Source organism: Carcharhinus amblyrhynchos, chromosome 7 (assembly GCF_965287045.1).
Source record: "Carcharhinus amblyrhynchos chromosome 7, sCarAmb.v2.hapA, whole genome shotgun sequence".
Classification (NCBI taxonomy): domain Eukaryota; kingdom Metazoa; phylum Chordata; class Chondrichthyes; order Carcharhiniformes; family Carcharhinidae; genus Carcharhinus; species Carcharhinus amblyrhynchos.
In genome coordinates this window covers 118737617-118756612 of record NC_137330.1, presented here as the reverse complement: position 1 = coordinate 118756612, position 18996 = coordinate 118737617, and the positions used below count along the sequence as shown (strand labels likewise).

Below are 18996 nucleotides of genomic sequence, written 5' to 3'. Positions count from 1 at the left end.
AAGGTGTATTCCAGTCTGACACTCCCGGTTCAGTACCGAGGGAGTGCAGCACTGTCAGAGATGCTGGAAGCAGATTTTAATTTTCAACAGGGAATTTGCTAAATTCTGAAAAATGAAAGATTTTCAGGGCTAAGGGGAAAGAGTAGGGGGAATGGGATTAAATAGCCAATTCTGCACTAAAGAGACAGTAATGGCAATGATGGGCCAAAAGGCCTCCTGCATTGTGGTTTGATTGTAAATATAGAAGTGACATTAATAGGGTCTGGTGGGGGGAGGGGGGAGATATGGAGAGGGCTAACATGTGGGGTCTCGGAGGTGAAGGTGAGGACAACATCCAGATCTTACTAACAGTAAGTGAGAAGATGCTTGCGCCCAGTTGCCCTCACCTTGCCAGCCCTTCTTGAGGTTTCATTTGATTTGATTTATTATTGTCACATGTATTAACATAGTGAAAAGCATTGTTTCTTGCGCGCTATACTGACAAAACATACCGTTCATAGAGAAGGAAAGAGTGCAGAACGTAGTGTTACAGTCATAGCTAGGATGAAGAGAAAGATCAAATTAATGCAATGTAAATTCATTCAAAGTCTGATGGCAGCAGGGAAGAAGCTGTTCTTGAGTCGGTTGGTTAAGTGACCTCAGACTTTTGTATTTTTTTCCCAAAAAAAGCTGGAAGAGAGAATGTCCGGGGTGCGTGGGGTCCTTAATTATGCTGGTTGTTTTGCCGAGACAGCGGGAAGTATAGACAGAGTCAATGGACGGGAGGCTGGTTTGAGTGATGGATTGGGCTACATTCATGACCTTTTGTAGTTCCTTGTGGTCTTGGGCAGAGCAGGATCCAAGCTGTGATACAACCAGAAAGAATGCTTTCTATGGTGCATCTGTAAAAAGTGGTGAGAGTCATAGCTGATATGCCAAAAGTTTGTTCATTGCAAATTTACTTCATCATCTAGTCCCTTCACTCCTCTCTCCTTTTCCCATTAACCCTTCCTCCTCACATCCCATTCCTTCACATTATCCAGTACTTGCTACACAATCCTTCCCCAAGTCACTGAATAGAGGTCACAAGTTTAATCAACAATAAAAACCAAAAATGCTGGAAAATCTCATCAGGTCTGGCAGCATCTGTGGACAGAAAAACAGATTTAATGTTTTGAGAGAAATCTGTTTCTCTCTCCACAGATCTGCTGCGGAGATTTTCCAGCATTTTCTGTACATGCTTCAGATTTCCAGCATCTGCAGTATTTTACTTTTATTTATAGTCAGATGCTCAGCTAATCATAGAATCCCTACGGTGCAAGAGGCCATTTGGCCCATCAGGCCTGCACTGACCACAATCTTATCCTATCCCCATAACCTCATATTTATCCTGTAAATCTCACCCCCAAAACTAGGGGCAATTTAGCACGGCCAATCAACTTAATCCGCGCATCTTTGGACTGTGGGAGGAAACCCACGCAGACACAGGGAGAACGTGCAGACTCCGCACAGACAGTGACCCAAGCCAGGAATCGGACCCAGGACCCTGGCGCTGTGAGGCAGCAGTTTTAACCACTGTGCCACCCACCCCAATACTTTGGATGCAAGGTTTCAACTCTCACCACAGCAGCTGGTAGAATTTAAATTCATGGAATAAATCTGGAATTGAAGCCCTAAGAGGTATGGGTTGGGTTGATTGACCATGCTAAGTTGCCCATTAGTGTCTCAAGATGTGCAGGTTAAGGGGATTTGGGGGCCTGGATAAGATGCTCTGTCAGAGTCGGTGGAGACTCGATGGGCTGAATGGCCTCCTCCTGCACAGTAGGGATTCTACGATTGTAAAAGCTACTCCACTATGATTGTTGTAAACGTGTATGAGTCATCAGATAAAGAGTCATCCAGACGCCACGATACATTAACTCGGTTTCTCTCTCCACAGACACTGCCAGACCTGCTGAGCTTATCCAGCACTTTCTGTTTTTATTAGGGGAGAGGCTCTGGAGGGATTCATATTTAAAAATGATTATACACTCCAGTGGCTGAAAATCTAAAATATTTTTTAAAACTTCACATATTTAAGCGGAGAAGCAGCATCTGGGGGGGGAGGTGGGGAAGGGGGGAGATAAGCCTGAACACCTTAAAACTCAGAGGAAGGTGTAAATTTGAGATTGTCAAGAGAACAAAGGGAGAGATTAAGGAGGGTTTTTTTTGTAAGAACACTAAGACATCCACGTGCAAATGGCAGATCTCCCACCAGTTGGAACTGTCTGCAATCACTGATTACATTTTACAATGTATCGTCCTTCGCTCCCCTACCCCACCCCAGTCCCCTGCTTCTGCTGAAATTCTCATTGACCCCAGGTTATTCAAATACATCTCTGCCTTCTGTAAACTGATCCGAAATTTGGACTCTCACCCAGGCAGTGGAGAACCAGACTAGTGTCAGGGTGCAGGAAGGAGGTGGGGGGAGGTGGGATTTCTTTCCAGGCTACAGAAACAGCATTAGCAGCTAATTTACTCTGAAGAATGGGGCAGGAGGAAATATAATCAGCCCTGTCCAGCACAGGGATTGTGCTGACAGTATTAATGGACCATCAATGTTTTTGTTTACAAAGGAAAATGAAAGGCAGTGATACGGGACTTGCTGCCGTTACCCTTCATTGTCTAAACGCAATACACAATATTCTGTCTCCTGACCATCTCGCTGCAGAATTAACTTTGCCTCTTGCCTCTGCAAGGCACAAATCAGGAGTGTGATGGAACACGTGGCAGGGTGGCACAGTGGTTAGCACTGCTGCCTCACGGTGCTAGGGTCCCGGGTTCGATTCCAGCCTCGGGTCACTGTCTGTGTGGAGTCTGCACGTTCTCCCTGTGTCTGTGTGAGTTTCCTGTGGGTGTTCCAGTTTCCTCTCACACTCCAAGGACCAGTTAAGTCAGGCTAAATGCTAAATTGTCCCTTAGTATCCAAATGTGTGTACATTAGAAGAATTGGCCATGGGGAAATGGCTGCAGGGATAAATGGCCATGATGTGGGTATGCTGGCGTTGGACTGGCGTAAACACAGTAAAAAGTCTGACAACACCAGGTTTTAGTCCAACCTATTTATTTGATAAAAAGTGAGAATATTATCAAATAAATAGGTTGGACTAAAACCTGGTGTTGTCAGACTTTTTACTGGGATAAATGGCTACATGGTTTAAAGGGATAGGGTGGGGGAAGGGCCTGTGTGAGCTTCTCTGTCAGAGAGCGGGTGCAGAATAGAGGGCTTGAATAGCCTCCTGCACTGTCGGGAGTCTATGATTTTTGGAATAGATGGAAGCAGTCATTGGGTTAGAAGGTGCTGTCTAAGGAACCTTGGCGAGTCCTTGCAGTGTATCTTGTGGTTAGTACACACTATGTCACTGTAGGTCGGTGGCGGAGAGAGTGGATTTGGAGGGCCGAAGGGCCTGTTCCTGAGCTGTAATTTTCTTTGCTCTTTATGTGTGAGTTAGATTGATTGGTCATGCTAAAATTGACCCTAGTCTCAGGGGGAATTAGCAGGGTTAATGTGAGCAGTTACAGGGATAGGGCTTGGGTGGGATTGTGGTGGGTGCAGACTCGATGGGCTGAATGGCCTCCTCCTGCACTGTAGGGATTCTATGATACTCCCTACTTGCCCGATGGGTGCAGCTCCAACAACACTCAAGAAGCTTGACATTATCTGGGATAAAGCAGCCCACTTGATTGGCACCACATCCACAAACATCCACTCCCTCCACCACTGACCTACAGTGTGTACTAGCCACAAGATGCACTGCAAGAACTCGCCAAGGTTCCTTAGACAGCACCTTCCAAACCAATGACTGCTACCATCTATTCTAGAAATCACAGACTCCCGACAGTGCAGGAGGCTATTCTGCACCAGCTCTCTGACAGAGAAGCTCACACAGGCCCTTTCCCCCACCCTATCCCTGTAACCCATATAGAATTTATCCCTGCAGCCATTTCCCAAGGCTAATTCTTCTAATCTACACACATTTGGATACTAAGGGACAATTCAGCATGACCAATTAACCAAACCTGCACACCTTTCAGGGGAAACTGGAGCACCCACAGGAAACCCACACAGATATGGGGAGAATGTGCAAACTCCACACACACAGTAACCCAAGCCAGGAATCGAACCTGGGCCCCTGGCGCTGTGAGGCAGCAGTGCTAACCACTGTGCCACCGTGTCGCCCATGACACCTGTGAAGGACAAGGGCAGCAAACACATTTGAACATCACCACCTGGCGGTTCCCCTGTAAGTCACTCACCATCCTGACTTATCGCCGTTCCCTCACTGTCACTGGGTCAAAATCCTGGTACTCTCTAACAACACTGTGGGTGTACCTGCACCATATGTGCTGCAGCAAATCAAGAAAGCAGCTCACCACCACTTTCTCAAGGGCAATTAGGGAAGGGCAATAAATACTAGCCAGGCAGCAACACCCACATCCTTATAGTGTCACAAGTAGGTTAACATTAAAACTGCAATGGAGTTACTGTGAAAATCCTCTAGTTGCCACACTCCGGCGCCTGTTCGGGTACACGGAGGGAGAATTTAGCATGGCCAATGTACCTAACCAATATGTCTTTCGGACTGTGGGAGGAAACTGAAGCACCCAAAGGAAACGCACGCAGACACAGGGAGAACGTGCAGACTCCACATAGACACTGACCCAAACTGGGAATCAAACCCGGGTCCCTGGTGCTGTAAAGCAGCAGAGCTAACCACTGTCTCATCCCCATAAATGGATAAGAAAAACACAAATCCAAACACTCACATCTATACACTCTACCACTCGCGCGCGCACACACACACACACATACAGTCATATACACACACATTCACATACACACACACACACACACACACACATAGTCATATACACACACATTCACATACACACACACACACACTCATACACACACACACCGACACACACACTCATACACACACACACAGACACACACATTCATACACACACACACACACAGACACACACATTCATACACACACACACCGACACACACACTCATACACACACACACAGACACACACATTCATACACACACACACACACACCGACACACACATTCATACACACACACACCGACACACACACTCATACACACACACACAGACACACACATTCATACACACACACACACACACAGACACACACATTCATACACACACACACAGACACACACATTCATACACACACACACCGACACACACACTCATACACACACACACAGACACACACATTCATACACACACACACACACCGACACACACATTCATACACACACACACCGACACACACACTCATACACACACATTCATACACACACACACACACACAGACACACACATTCATACACACACACACAGACACACACATTCATACACACACACACAAACACACACACTCATACACACACACAAACATACACACATATTCATACACACACATACTCATACACACAGCCTCTCACGCATGTTCACGCACAAACACATGCCTATGCACAAACACTCACAAACATGTTCACATACATGTGCACATGCTTACTCACCTACATGCACACACATGTGCACACTGGTGGGGAATATTCACATCCGCCCCAGCAGGCGTCATGGCCGGCGGGAATGGAAAATAACAACCAGTTGGAGCCAGTTTAACCAGCTGCAGAGCCAGTATACCCCGATTAAGATTCAACTTCTCAGCCATGGTCGAATGGCGGAGCAGACTCGATGGGCCGAATGGCCTAATTCTGCTCATATATCTTGTGGTCTTATGGTCAACTTCTCCCAACCCAAAGATCAACTTTTAGCTAATTAGATTCATAGAGACATACAGCCCAGAAATAGGCCCTTTGGCCCACCATGTCTATGCCAACCATCAAATCTATTCTAATTTATCAGCACGTGGTCCATAGCCTGCTATTCCTTGGAGCTTTCAGGGCTCATCCAGTTGCTTCTTCAATGTTGTGAGATTACCTGTCTCCACCACGCTCTCAGACAGTGTGTTCCATAATTCCACTACCCTCTGGGTGAAAAAAGTTTTGTCAGATTCCCTCTAAACCACTTACTTCTCACTTCAAACCAATATCCTCCAGTCTTAGACATCTCTGCCATGGGGAGAAGATTCCTATGATCTACCCTCTCTATGCCTCTCATAATTTTGTATCAGATTTTAAAAAAAATTCCTTTTTACTTGGCACAGTGGTTGGCACTTGCTGCCATGCAGCGCCAGGGACCCAGGTTTGAATCCCAGTTTGGGGCACCGTCTGTATGTTCTCTGTGTGGGTTTCCTCCGGGTGCTTGGGTTTCCTCCCACGTTCCAAAGATGTGCAGGTTAGGTGGATTTGCCATGCTAAATTGACCCTTAATGTCCCAAGATGTGTAGGTCAGAGGGATTAGTGGGGTAAATACGTGTGGTCATGGGGATAGGATGAGGGTGGGCCTTGGAAGGATACTCTTGGTGTGGACTCGATGGACTGAATGGCCTCCTTCGACACAGTGGGGATTATATGATGCTCCATCCTTAAAGTTACAAAGCCAATGGTCAGAGTGGACTGGACAAGCCTGAATCCATTCCATACTTGTTCCAAATCAAAACCCAATTGGATGCAATTCATGTTCACCACAAGAGAGACAAACAAGGTCCAGGCTGACAAGATAAGGCACTGACGCTTGATCTTAACCAGAAGGCTGAGACTGTCTATCAGATTCACTACCCCTCTATCAGCCTCCTCTGCTCTAGGGAAAAACAAACCCACTTATCCAATCTCCTCATGTTCCATCGCAGGCAACATCCTGGTGAATCTCTTCTACACCCCCTCCTGTGCGATCACATTTTCCCAATGGGCGACCCGAACTGCGCACATCTGTGTCCTAATCAATGTTCTATAAAATTGCACCAAGACCTCCCTGCTTCTATATTTTATGTCTTGGCTAATGAAGGCAAGCAAATTATTCTTCTCCACCACACTATCTACCTGTGCTGCCACCTTCAGGTATCTGTGGACCTGTGCACCAAGGTCCCTTTGTCCCTCAATACTTCAATTGCTAAATGAAAGAACAGGCCAGATTTAACCTTTAAATAACCCTTAAACTAAATTAACCCTTAAAAGTTCCTCATTAGTTAATCTCTAAATAACGCAGCTCAGAGCAGCAGTCCAGTGCAGTGGTTAGAACATAAGAAATAGGAGCAGGAGTAGGCCATCTAGCCCTTCGAGCCTGCTCCGCCATTCAATAAGATCATGGCTGATCTGAAGTGGATCAGTTCCACTTTCCCGCCTGCTCCCCATAACCTTTAATTCCCTTGTCTGTCAAAAACCTGTCTACCCGTGACTTAAATATATTTAGTAAGGTAGCCTCCACCACTTCAATGGGCAGAGAATTCCTTGCAGCGGCAGAGACCCGGGTTCGATTCTCGGCTTGGGTCACTGTTTGTGCGGAGTCTGCGTGCTCATCTGGACTCGAAACGTTAGCTCTTTTCTCTCTTTACAGATGCTGCTAGACCTTTTCACAGTAACTTCACTGCAGTGTTAATATAAGCCTATTTGTGACACTTAAAATCTATGCAGCGAGGACCTGGCAGTAATATCAGATGTGAAAGAAAAGTGATCTTATTGAAATGTGTAACTTTCTGAGCATACTTCCTGAATCTTGAACTAGGGCGTCACAGTTTCAGAATAAGGGCTCTCTATTTAAAAGAGAGAAGAGGAGGAATTTCCTCTCTCACAGTGCCACTAATCTTTGCAATTCACAACCCTAAAGATAGCGGTAACTGGCTTAGTTAGATAGACCTTACACTGGGGGAGTCCGGAACCTGGGGTCACAGTCTGAGGATTCGGGTAGATTTAGGACGGAGATGAAGAGACATTTCTTCACCCAAAGAGTGGTGAGCCTGTGGAATTCATTACCACAGGAAGTAGTTGATGCCAAAACATTGAACGTATTCGAGAGGCGGTGGGATATAGCACTTGGGGTGAATGGGATCAAAGGTTATGGGGAGAAAGCAGGATTAGGCTATTGAGTTGGACGATCAGCCATGATGGTGATGAATGGCGGGGCAGGCTCGAAGGGCCAAATGGCCTCCTCCTGCTCCTATCTTCCATGTTTCTAAGTTTCCACATTGGAGTCAGGGTTCATGGGGGCAGATTGGAAAATGGGACAAATCCAACCCACCCAATTAACACTCCACGAATCTTCTCTTGATCATCAGCAAAGTGATGGGAAATCGAGCGGCGCCTACTCAGCAATAACCCGCTGATTGACTCAGTCTGGGTTCCACCATCAGGGTCACTCAGCTCCTGACCCTCCATTTTCAAAATTGCTGATGTCACCACCGCTGTGGGTCAGATCTCAAACAATGATGAGACAGAGTACAGGAATGAGATAGAGAATCTGGTGAACTGGTATGACAACAATAATCTCTCCTTCAACGTCAACAAAACGAAGGAGGCAATCATCGACTTCAGGAAGTGTAAAGGAGAACATGCCCCTGTCTACATCAATGGGGACGAAGTAAAAATTGTCGAGGGCTTCAAGTTTTTAGATGTCCAGATAAACAACCACCTGTCCTGGTCCCTTCATGCCGACACTATAGTTAAGAAAGCTCACCAACACCTCTACTTTCTCAGGAGACTAAGGAAATTTGGCATGTCAGCTACAGCTCTTACCAACTTCTACAGATGTTACCATAGAAAGCATTCTTTCTGGTTGTATCACAGCTTGGTATGGCTCCTGCTCTACCCAAGACAGCAAGGAACTACAAAACATAGTTTTGTACCTTTTGTAGTTTTGTAAGAATGAAGCCCAATCCATCACTCAAACCAGCCTCCCATCCATTGGCTCTGTCTACACTTCCCATTGCCTCAATATAATTAAGGAAGCCATGGACCTTGGACACATCTTTCCACACTCTTCAGTCAGAAAAAGGTACAAAGATCTGAGGTCACGTACCCACCAACTCAAATCAAATCAAATGAGATCAAATCATTACAGCCTAGGTTCAAACATGGGCAAAAGAACTGAACGCCAGGGGTGAGGTGAGATGACTTGACATCAAGGCAGCATCAAAGTGCCCTCATCAAACTGGAGTCAATAAGAATCAGGGAGAGAAATCTCCGCTGGTTGGAGTCATACCTGCTTGTGGCGATTGGATGTCAATCATCTCAGCTCCAAGACATCACTGCAGGAGTTCCTCAGGGTCGTGTCCATCTTTAACTGCTGCATCAATGACCTTCCTCCCACAGTCCAAAGATGTGCAGGTTAAATCAGAGAACCCTAGAACCCTACAGTGCAGAAAGAGTCCCCTTGACCCATTGAGTCTGCACCAAACACAATCCCACCCATTATACCCACTAATCCCTCTAACCTACGCATCCCAGGACACTAAGGGGCAATTTCTTAGCATCTCCAATCAACCTAACCCACACATCTTTGGACAGTGGGAGGAAACCGGAGCACCCGGAGGAAACCCATGCAGACACGAGGAGAATGTGCAAACTCCACACAGACAGTGACCCGAGCCGGGAATCGAACCCAGGACCCTGGAGCTGTGAAGCAGCAGTGCCAACCACTGTGCTACCGTGCTGCCCGTAGATCTACCAGCCATGGTAAATTGTTCCTAGGTGTACAAAGATGCCTAGATTAGACAGATTAGCCATGGCCAGAGGAAGAGATGGAGCAGCAGGAAAATCCCTGTGTTTGGTGTGCAGAGGCCACCTGGAGAGACCGCCCTGTGAAAATAATCTACGCACAGTTATCTTCCAGCTCTTTAAAATTAACTCAGGATCTGGAACATCAGGAGTGTCGAGGACAACCCCAGCACTCAGCAAGAGACTACAACCCCAGCCCTACTGCATCTGAGTGAGAGATGGTGGGCAGGAGGAGACCAGTTCAAAGAACAAGGTGCTGACATCTCCTGGAAAGCTTAAAAACATAGAAACCTTACAGTGCAGGAGGCCATTTGACCCATCGACTGTGTGCTGAACACAATCCCTCCGGGGCCCATTCCTGTAATTCTGCCAGTCTTCCTGACACTGAGGGAGAATTTAGCATGGCCTGCACATCTTTGGACTGTGGGAGGAAACCGGAGCACCCGGAGGAAACCCACACAGACACGGGGAGAACGTGCAAACTCCACACAGACAGTGACCCGAGCCAGGAATTGAACCCAGGTTCCTGGTGCTGTGAGGCAGTAGTGACACTTGTCACTGTGTCACCCCTAACTGGTCGAATGCCTTGCTGAGATTAATGAAGGGAAGGTATTGGGGTCTCCTTCTGCACAATATTCCTCTTGCTTTATTGGACTAGAAGATTGTGTCGATTGTAAATTTTCCAATTCTGTAACTGTGCTGGGATTCGGGGAAGATGTATTCAGTGAAATCTGCAGGCTGACAAGGCAACGGGGGGCAAATATATTTCCTACGATTTTCAGCAGAGATTTGACTGTAGAGCCCACAGTGTTCCTAGGCTCTCCTTGTAGCAATCCAGGCTGACGCTCCAGCATAGCATTTCCATGGGACTTTCACAGTACCTTCATTGCAGTGTTAATGTAAGCCTACTTCTAACACTAATAAATAAACTAAACTAGCCTGGGCAGAGGTACTGACTTTCAGACAAGATACTAAACCAACTTGTCAGTCAGATACAAAAGATTCCATTAGGGTAGCACAGTGGTTGGCACAGCTGCCTCACAGTGCCAGGGGCCTGGGTTCAATTCCCACCTCGGGTCACTGTCTGTGTGGAATCTGCACATTAGATCATAGAACCCTACAGTGCAGAAAGAGGCCCTTCAGCCCATCGAGTCTGCACCAAACACAATCCCACCCAGTCCCTATCCCCATATCCCTACATATTATACCCACTAATCCCTCTAACCCTGGACACTAAGGGACAATTTCTTAGCATGGCCAATCAACCTAACCCACACATTTTTGGACTGTGGGAGGAAACCGGAGCAGCCAGAGGAAACCCACGCAGACACAGGGAGAATGTGCAAACTCCACAAAGACAGTGACCCGAGCCGGGAATCGAAGCCAGGACCCTGGAGCTGTGAAGCGGCAGTGCTAACCACTGTGCTACCGTGCTGCCCATGGGAGTTAAGTGGGAGTTCTGTTCACAAACAGAACATTTTAAGACACAAACTCAATTTATAAAATAATGATTGGAATGCGAGTCTTTATACTTACATTACTGTAAAGACTCGCAATCCAACCATTATTTTGTAAATTGAGTTTGTGTTTTATATGCCCTGTTTGTGAACAGAACTCCCACTTACTGATGAAGGGACAGCGCTCCGTTTGCTACCAAATAAACCTGCTGGACTTTAACCTGGTGTTGTGAGACTTCTTGCTGTGTTTGTCCCAGTCCAACGCCGGCACCTCCACATCACGGGATTGTCAGTGCAGGCTCGATGGGCTGAATGGCCTCCTTCTGCACTGTAGAGACTCTGTGATTCCACAGGACTCTACAGAGAAGAACCAGGGAGTTTCCTTCAGGCCAACAACACATCATCTGACCACGATTCCATTGCTATTTGTGGGATCTTGCTGCTCACAGCCCAGCTGCCCCCTCCTGTACGACAGCAGTAACTGCAGCTCCAAGAGACTGGCCGGAAGGCACTGAGAGGAACATCAGTGAGCTAGTCTTTCTTTCACATTGATTTGATTCTACTTAGTGTGATTTTACAGGGTGGGGACATACCTCATTGCACCAGTGAAACTGGAAGAGGTTCACAGGAAGCGCGCATGGGCAGAGGTAAATGTTTGTTTCAGTGTGAGAGTTGGAGGGGAAGAGAGAGAAAGTTTAACTGAGATTGAAATGTCAACGGATCGCAGGCAGAGGGAGAGATCGGACACGGGGGAGTTAGGAGTCACTCTCAGGTGGGTCTCTCTGCGGAATGTGGAAAGCTGTTTGAACAGGGGACGTGGTGCAAAGAGGGCAAGCTGGCCAGAGTGTAGCTGGGGCTGGGACTGGCTGCTGGGTCCTGGTGCCTTTCATTGCCACGTTCGCTGGTATCTCAACACTAAACCCTCCCAAACTCCCTCAGGCTGCCAGTGAAACTGACAAGAGTGGGAGAGTGAAATTGGACATTGCTGCAGAAAGTTTCTCCACATTCCCCCCCCCCCCCCAAACAAAAACCACACTTGGATTTTGTAACCGGCTGGAAGGATTTTATTTTGTTTTAAAACATTTGGGGAAGTGGGGCGGAGAGAAATTGAGTTACTAAGGCGGAAGTGTGGGCGCATTCTTCTCCCCTTGGTTGTATCTCAGTTTCTCCCTCCAGTTCACTGGGAATTGTTGCTAGTTCAAAGTCATCATGGAGACGTTCTCCTGAGTTAAGTGGATTACAGGAAGAGATTGCATTAACCAAGTCCCATTCCCAAAACGTGGGGAGGTCGCAAAGTACAACCAATGTATTTTTTTCCCTGATGTGGGACTGACATTTGCATCTGGCAATGATCCCCAGGAAATGAACCTGTTTGAGTAATGTTTAGTCAGGGGATAAATGCTGATGAGGGCATCGCAGAGATTACCCCCCCTATCTTCTTCCAGGTAGTTGCCACATTATTGGAAAGATAATCTCGCACTGGAAGAGGTACAGAGATTCACCAGGATGCTGCTACAGAGGGAGAGTTATAGAGGCTTACATACAGGCTCAGTGGCTGCCCACTAAGCTCATCCCAATTGCCCACGTTTGGCCCATATCCCTCTACACCCATCGTACCCATGTAACTGTCTAAATGATTTTTAAAAGACAAAATTGTTCCCGTCTCTACTACTACCTCTGGCAGCTTGTTCCAGACACTCACCCATCCTCTGCCTGGGATGGAACATTTAAGTTACGAACAGAGGCTAGGATAGTTTTTGTTGGAGCGGAGAAGACTGAGGGGTGACCTGATCGAGGTATACAAGATTGCGAGGGGCATGGACAGAGTGGATAGGGAGCTGCTGTTCCCTCAGTTGAAGGGTCAGTCAAGAGGGGACGTAGGGCTCAAGGTGAGGGGCGGGAGGTTTAGGGGGGATGTTGGAAATGTTTTTACCCAGAGGGTGGTGACGGTCTGGAATGCGCTGCCTGGGAGGGTGGTGGAGGCGGGATGCCTCACATCCTTTAAAAAATATTTGGATGAGCACTTGGCACACCATAACATTCAGAGCTGGCAAGTGGGATTAGGTTGGAGTTCAGGTATTTCTAATGTGCCGGTGCAGACTCGATGGGCTGAAGGGCCTCTTCTACCCTCTATGATTCTACAATTCTAGCGCCAGGTGACCTTTTATATCCACCTAAAGAACATCCCCAGGCAGCATGGGGATGCACTGCTGCCTCACAGTGCCAGGGAACAGGGTTTAATTCCTGGCTTGGATCCCTGTCTGTGCGGAGTCTGTATTTTCTGCTTGTGTCTGTGTGGGTTTTCTCCGGGTGCTCAGATTTCCTCCCACAGTCTGGAAGATGTGCTGGTTAGGTGCATTGGCCGTGCTAAATTCTCCCTCAGTGTACCCGAACAGGCACCGGAGTGTGATGACTAGGGGCTTTTCACAGTAACTTCATTGCAGTGTGAATGTAAGCCTACTTGTGACACTAATAAATAAATTAAAAATGTCATCTGAAAGATGGCGCCTCTGACAGTGCAGCACGCCCTCAGCACTGCAGTGTCAAGCTGGGTTATATGTTATAGTTGGAACAGAGTGTGCAGCTGACTCTTTTTACATAACCCAGGAAATAACTTTATTTTCATTAAAGTTGCAAGTGGGGAAGACTGCTAAAGATTTTACTTTCTCTTTCTCGTTGGACAGTATGATATAAATGGTGTGAAAAATCCTCCAACGTTGCAATTTCTCACCTCAAAAAGTGTTTGACAGTTTGTTATTTCAGTTATGTGACCACCATTGTGATAATGGCGGATGTGGCATGTAACAGAACAGACCATTATCTGTGAAAGAGCTTGTGTAAACTTGATCTGCATCGTCTTGATTCTAGGGGGGAGGCGGGGGGGTGATCAAAGTGAGGCTTTTGAAGGGTTAAGATTTAATTTGCAGAAACAATTTCCCCTGAGGGAATCCAGAGCATGAAGTCTGATCTGAAGAATAATGCGATGCAGTTGGGAGTGAAATCAGGAAGTGCTTCATACACAGACAAATGGAAATCTCAAACTCTCTCTTGCAACAGGCTGAGGGTTCCTGGGGCAATTGCGGCTTTGTAGACTGGGGTCCAATTTCAAGCGTGACCCATAAGACATAGGAGCAGAATTAGGCCACTTGGCCAATTGAGTCTGCTCCGCCATTCAATTATGGCTGATATTTTTCTCATCCCCATTCTCCTGCCTTTTCCCCATAACCCCTGATCCCCTTATTAATCAGGAACTTATCTATCTCTGTCTTAAAGATACCCAATAACTTGGTCTTCACAGCCTTCTGCGGCAAAGAGTTAGACACATACACCACTCTCTGGCTGAAGAAATTCCTCCTCATCTCTGTTTTAAAGGATCGTCCCTTTGGCCTGAGGTTGTGCCCTCTAGTTCTAGTTTTTCCTACTAGTGGAAACATCCTCTCCACTCTATCCAGGCCTCGCAGTATCCTATAAGTTTCAATAAGATCCCCCCTCATCCTTCTAAACTCCAACAATTACAGACCCACAGTCCTCAACAGTTCCTCGTTTGATAAGCTCTTAGTTCCAGGGATCATTCGGAGACCTTGGTCCAGGTACCACCAGCCCAAAGCCCACTGCCAGTTGGAACCTCTACCCCAAAATATTTGCTTGTCTAACTCTGCTAATTGTCATTTTTAACACTCGTCTGAACAAAACTCTTTCCACATTGTCAACTCGAAGGGTGGTGAATCTCTGGAATTCTCTGCCCATTGAAGTGGTGGAGGCTACCTCGCTGAATATATTTAAATCACGGGTAGATAGGTTTCTGATAGACAAGGGGATTAAGGGTTATGGGGAGAGGGCGGGAAAGTGGAACTGATCCACTTCAGATCAGCCATGATCTTATTGAATGGCAGGGCAGGCTCGAAGAGCTAGATGGCCTACTCCTGCTCCTATTTCTTATGTCCTTATGTCAAATCTGAACAAAGTAACCTCAGAGCATGGCTGTACTCCCCCAGTGCTGCTCTAGGATCTCTGTCCAGCCTCTGTGAATCTTATAGCACAGAAGCAGGTCACTGGACCTCACTGGTTGATGGCAGCTTTTGTACAAGTCTCCTCCCACCCAATTTTTGGTTTATTTCTGCTGTGTGGAATAAAATGTTGGAATGGTGTGAAATTATCCGTTGAGAAACATGGAAAAGTTTTAAAGGCGAGAGATTCTAAAATGTTGGGATGCAAAGGGATTTCTGTGCCATTGTGTGGATCTCAGAGGGTTAACATGCAGGAACAGCAAGCAATTTGGAAGGCATGTAACGTACGTTAGTCTTTATTACAACAGGATTGGAGTGCAAGAGCAAGGAAGTCCTGTTGTAATTATACAGGGCTTTGGTAAGATCATACCATGTCAAAAAAAGGCAGCACAGTGGCACAATGGTTAGCACTGCTGCCTCACAGAACCAAGGACCCAGGTTCGATTCCCGGCTTGAGTCACTGTTTGTGTGGAGTCTGTACATTCTCTCCGTGTCTACATGGGTTTCCTCCGGGTGCTCCGATTTCCTCCCACAGTCCAAAGATGTGCGGGTTAGGTGGATTGGCCATGCTAAATGGCCCCTTAGTGTCAGGGGGACTAGCTAGGGTAAATGCATGGGGTTGTGGGGATAGGGCCTGGGTGGGATTGTGGCTGATGCAGACACAATGGGCCGAATGGCCTCCTTCTGCACGCTATGATTCTATGATCTTATTGAATTGTAGAACAGGCTCAAGGGACTGAGTGGCGAACTCTGGCCCTTAATTTGTATGTACCTTTGAAACAATTTGCAGATGATATAAAACCTAGAAGTGTTCTGAGCTGTGAGGATTATATAGACTTTAAGAAGACGGAGATTGACTGGTGAAATTTAATATGGAGAAGTGGTACATTTTGGTCTGAGGAAATAGCAAGATAAAATAAAGGGTCCAATTCTAATGTGGGCGCAGGGACTGAGTCACCTGGAGCTACATGCCCATAAATGGCTGACATGGTTCAAAAAGCATTTGCAATCTTAGGTTTTGTTAACAGAAGCTTAGAGATAAAACTTGTAACTTCCTGCTTAGAATGAAAGGAGGAAGTTACAATAAGACTATAAGATATAGGAGTAAGTATATGTCATTGAGCCCATCGCATCTGCTCCGCTGTTCAAACATGGCTGAGAAGTTTCTCAACCCCAGTTTCTGGCCTTTTCCCCATAACAATGAACCTTTATAACACTATGGTTTGGGCTCAACTGCCATTCTGGGCCCCACACTTTGGGATGGATGTGAAGGCTTTAGAGGGACTGCGGAAAAAAATCATGGGAATGGTTCCAAGGATAAGGACTTCAGTTACATGGATCAGTTGAAGAAGAGAAGGTTGAGAGGAAGTTTGTTAGAAGAGTTCAAAGCCCTGATGGGCGGACAGTGACAATGGAGAAAGAGAGAACTTGTTCTCATTGATGGACACATTGAGACTTGAGGGTAGAAATTTAAGGTGATTGGCAAAAGAAGAAGTGATGATTTGATTTGATTTATAATGTCACATATATTAGTATACAGTGAAAAGTATTGTTCTTGCATGCTGTACAAAGGATAGCATTCATAGAGAAGGAAAGGAGAGAGTGCAGAATGTAGTGTTACAGTCATAGCTAGGGTGTAGAGAAAGATCAATTTAATGGATTCCGGGGAAGTGCCGGCAGATTGGAAAATGGCTAATGTTACGCCGTTGTTTAAGAAGGGTGGCAGGCAAAAGGCAGGGAATTATAGGCCGGTTAGTTTAACGTCTGTTGTAGGTAAAATGTTAGAATCCGTCATCAAGGAGAAAGTAGCGAGGCATCTTGAGGAGAATTGTTTGATAGAGCAGACGCAGCACGGCTTCGTTAAGGGGAAGTCGTGTCTGACGAATTTATTGGAGTTCTATGAGGATGTGTCTAGGGCGGTGGATAGAGGAGAGCCGGTGGATGTGGTGTTTCTTGATTATCAGAAGGTGTTTGATAAGGTGCCGCACAAGAGGTTATTACAGAAGGTAAGGGGACATGGAGTTGGGGGTAGGGTGTTAGCGTGGATAGAGGATTGGTTGTCAAATAGGAGGCAGAGAGTGGGTGTCAATGGGTGCTATTCGGATTGGCGGTTGGTGACTAGTGGAGTGCCCCAGGGGTCGGTGCTGGGACCTCAGCTATTTACCATTTATATAGATGATCTGGAGGAGGGAACCGAGTGTATGGTGTCGAAATTTGCTGATGACACCAAGATTGGTGGAACGGCAAATTGTGTGGAAGGTGTGGAAAGTCTGCAGAAGGATCTAGATAGGCTGGGCGAATGGGCCAGGAACTGGCAAATGGAATTTAATGTTGGCAAGTGTGAAGTTGTCCACTTTGGTAGGAAGAATGGTAGGAAGGACTATTACTTACGTGGTGAAAAACTGCAGCAGGCGACGGTGCAGAGGGACCTCGGGGTCCTTGTGCATGAGTCGCAAAAACCCAGCCTGCAGGTGCAGCAGGTGGTCAGGAAGGCGAATGGGATGCTGGCCTTCATAGCGAGGGGGATTGAATATAAAAGTAGGGAGGTCTTGCTGCGGCTGTATAGGGCATTGGTGAGGCCGCAGCTGGAGTACTGTGTGCAGTTTTGGTCGCCGCACTTACGCAAGGATATTTTGGCCTTGGAGGGAGTGCAGAGGAGGTTTACTAGGCTGATACCAGAGTTGAGGGGGTTGAACTATGAGGAGAGGCTGAATAAACCAGGCTTGTGCTCGTTAGAGTTTAGAAGAATGAGGGGAGATCTCATTGAGACGTATAAGATGATGAATGGGATGGATAGGATAGAGGTGGAGAGGCTCTTCCCGCTCAGAAAGGACAGTAGGACTAGTGGGCACAGCCTCAAGATAAAGGGGGGGCGGTTTAGAATGGAGTTGAGGAGGAACTTCTTCACTCAAAGGGTGGTGAATCTCTGGAATTCTCTGCCCGTTGAAGTGGTGGAGGCTGCCTCGCTAAATATATTTAAGACGCGGGTTGATAGGTTTTTGATAGGCGAGGGGATTAAGGGTTATGGGGAGAGGGCGGGAAGGTGGAACTGAGCCACGACAGATCAGCCATGATCTTATTGAATGGCGGGGCAGGCTCGATGGGCCAGATGGCCTACTCCTGCTCCTATTTCTTATGTTCTTATGTTCTTATGTTCTTAATGCGAGGTAGCTCCATTCAAAAGTCTGATGGCACCAGGGAAGAAGTTATCCTTGAGTCAGTTGGTACGTGACCTCAGACTTCTGTATCTTTTTCCCGACAGAAGAGGGGGAAGGTACGTCTGGGGTGCGTGGGGTCCTTAATTATGCTGGCTGCTTTTCTGAGGCAGTGGGACAGAGTCAATGGATGGGAGGCTGGTTTGTGTGAGGGACTGGGCTTTGTTCATGACCCTTTGTAGGTTCTTGCAGTCTTGGGCAGAGCAGGAGCCATACCAAACTGTGATACAACCAGAAAGAATACTTTCTATGGTGCATCTGTAAAAGTTGGTGAGAGTCATAGCAGACATGCCAAATTTCCTTAGTCTTCTGAGAAAGTAGAGGCGGTGGTGGGCTATAGCATCGGCATGGAGGGACCAGGAAGGTTGTTGTTGGTGACCAGGACACCTAAAAACTTGAAGGTCTCGACCGTTGATTTAGACGGGGGAAAGTTCTCCTCTACGCTTCCTGAAGTCAATGGCATGATGTGGGGGAAAAGGCTTTTCATGTAGCAAGTGGTTAGGATTTGAGTGTGTGAAGAAGACAGTCATGGGGAATCAGATGAGATGACACATTTTCAGGGAAAGGGAAGTGGGATTGGAATTAGCTGAGTTGCTCTTTCACAGTGTAGTCTTGGATGGGTCAGATGGCTTCCTTCTGTT

The 18996-nt window shown here is 46.8% G+C and overlaps 1 protein-coding gene across 1 annotated transcript in view; it reads left to right on the top strand.

The window, feature by feature from the left end:
- The first annotated feature begins 11639 nt into the window (after positions 1-11639).
- Positions 11640-18996, top strand: part of LOC145345237 (mechanosensitive cation channel TMEM63B-like) — an 87731-nt gene continuing 80374 nt past the window's right edge. The window contains 1 exon segment of the mRNA XM_080193020.1: positions 11640-11905. The gene's annotated coding sequence lies outside the window, so the exon portion shown is untranslated.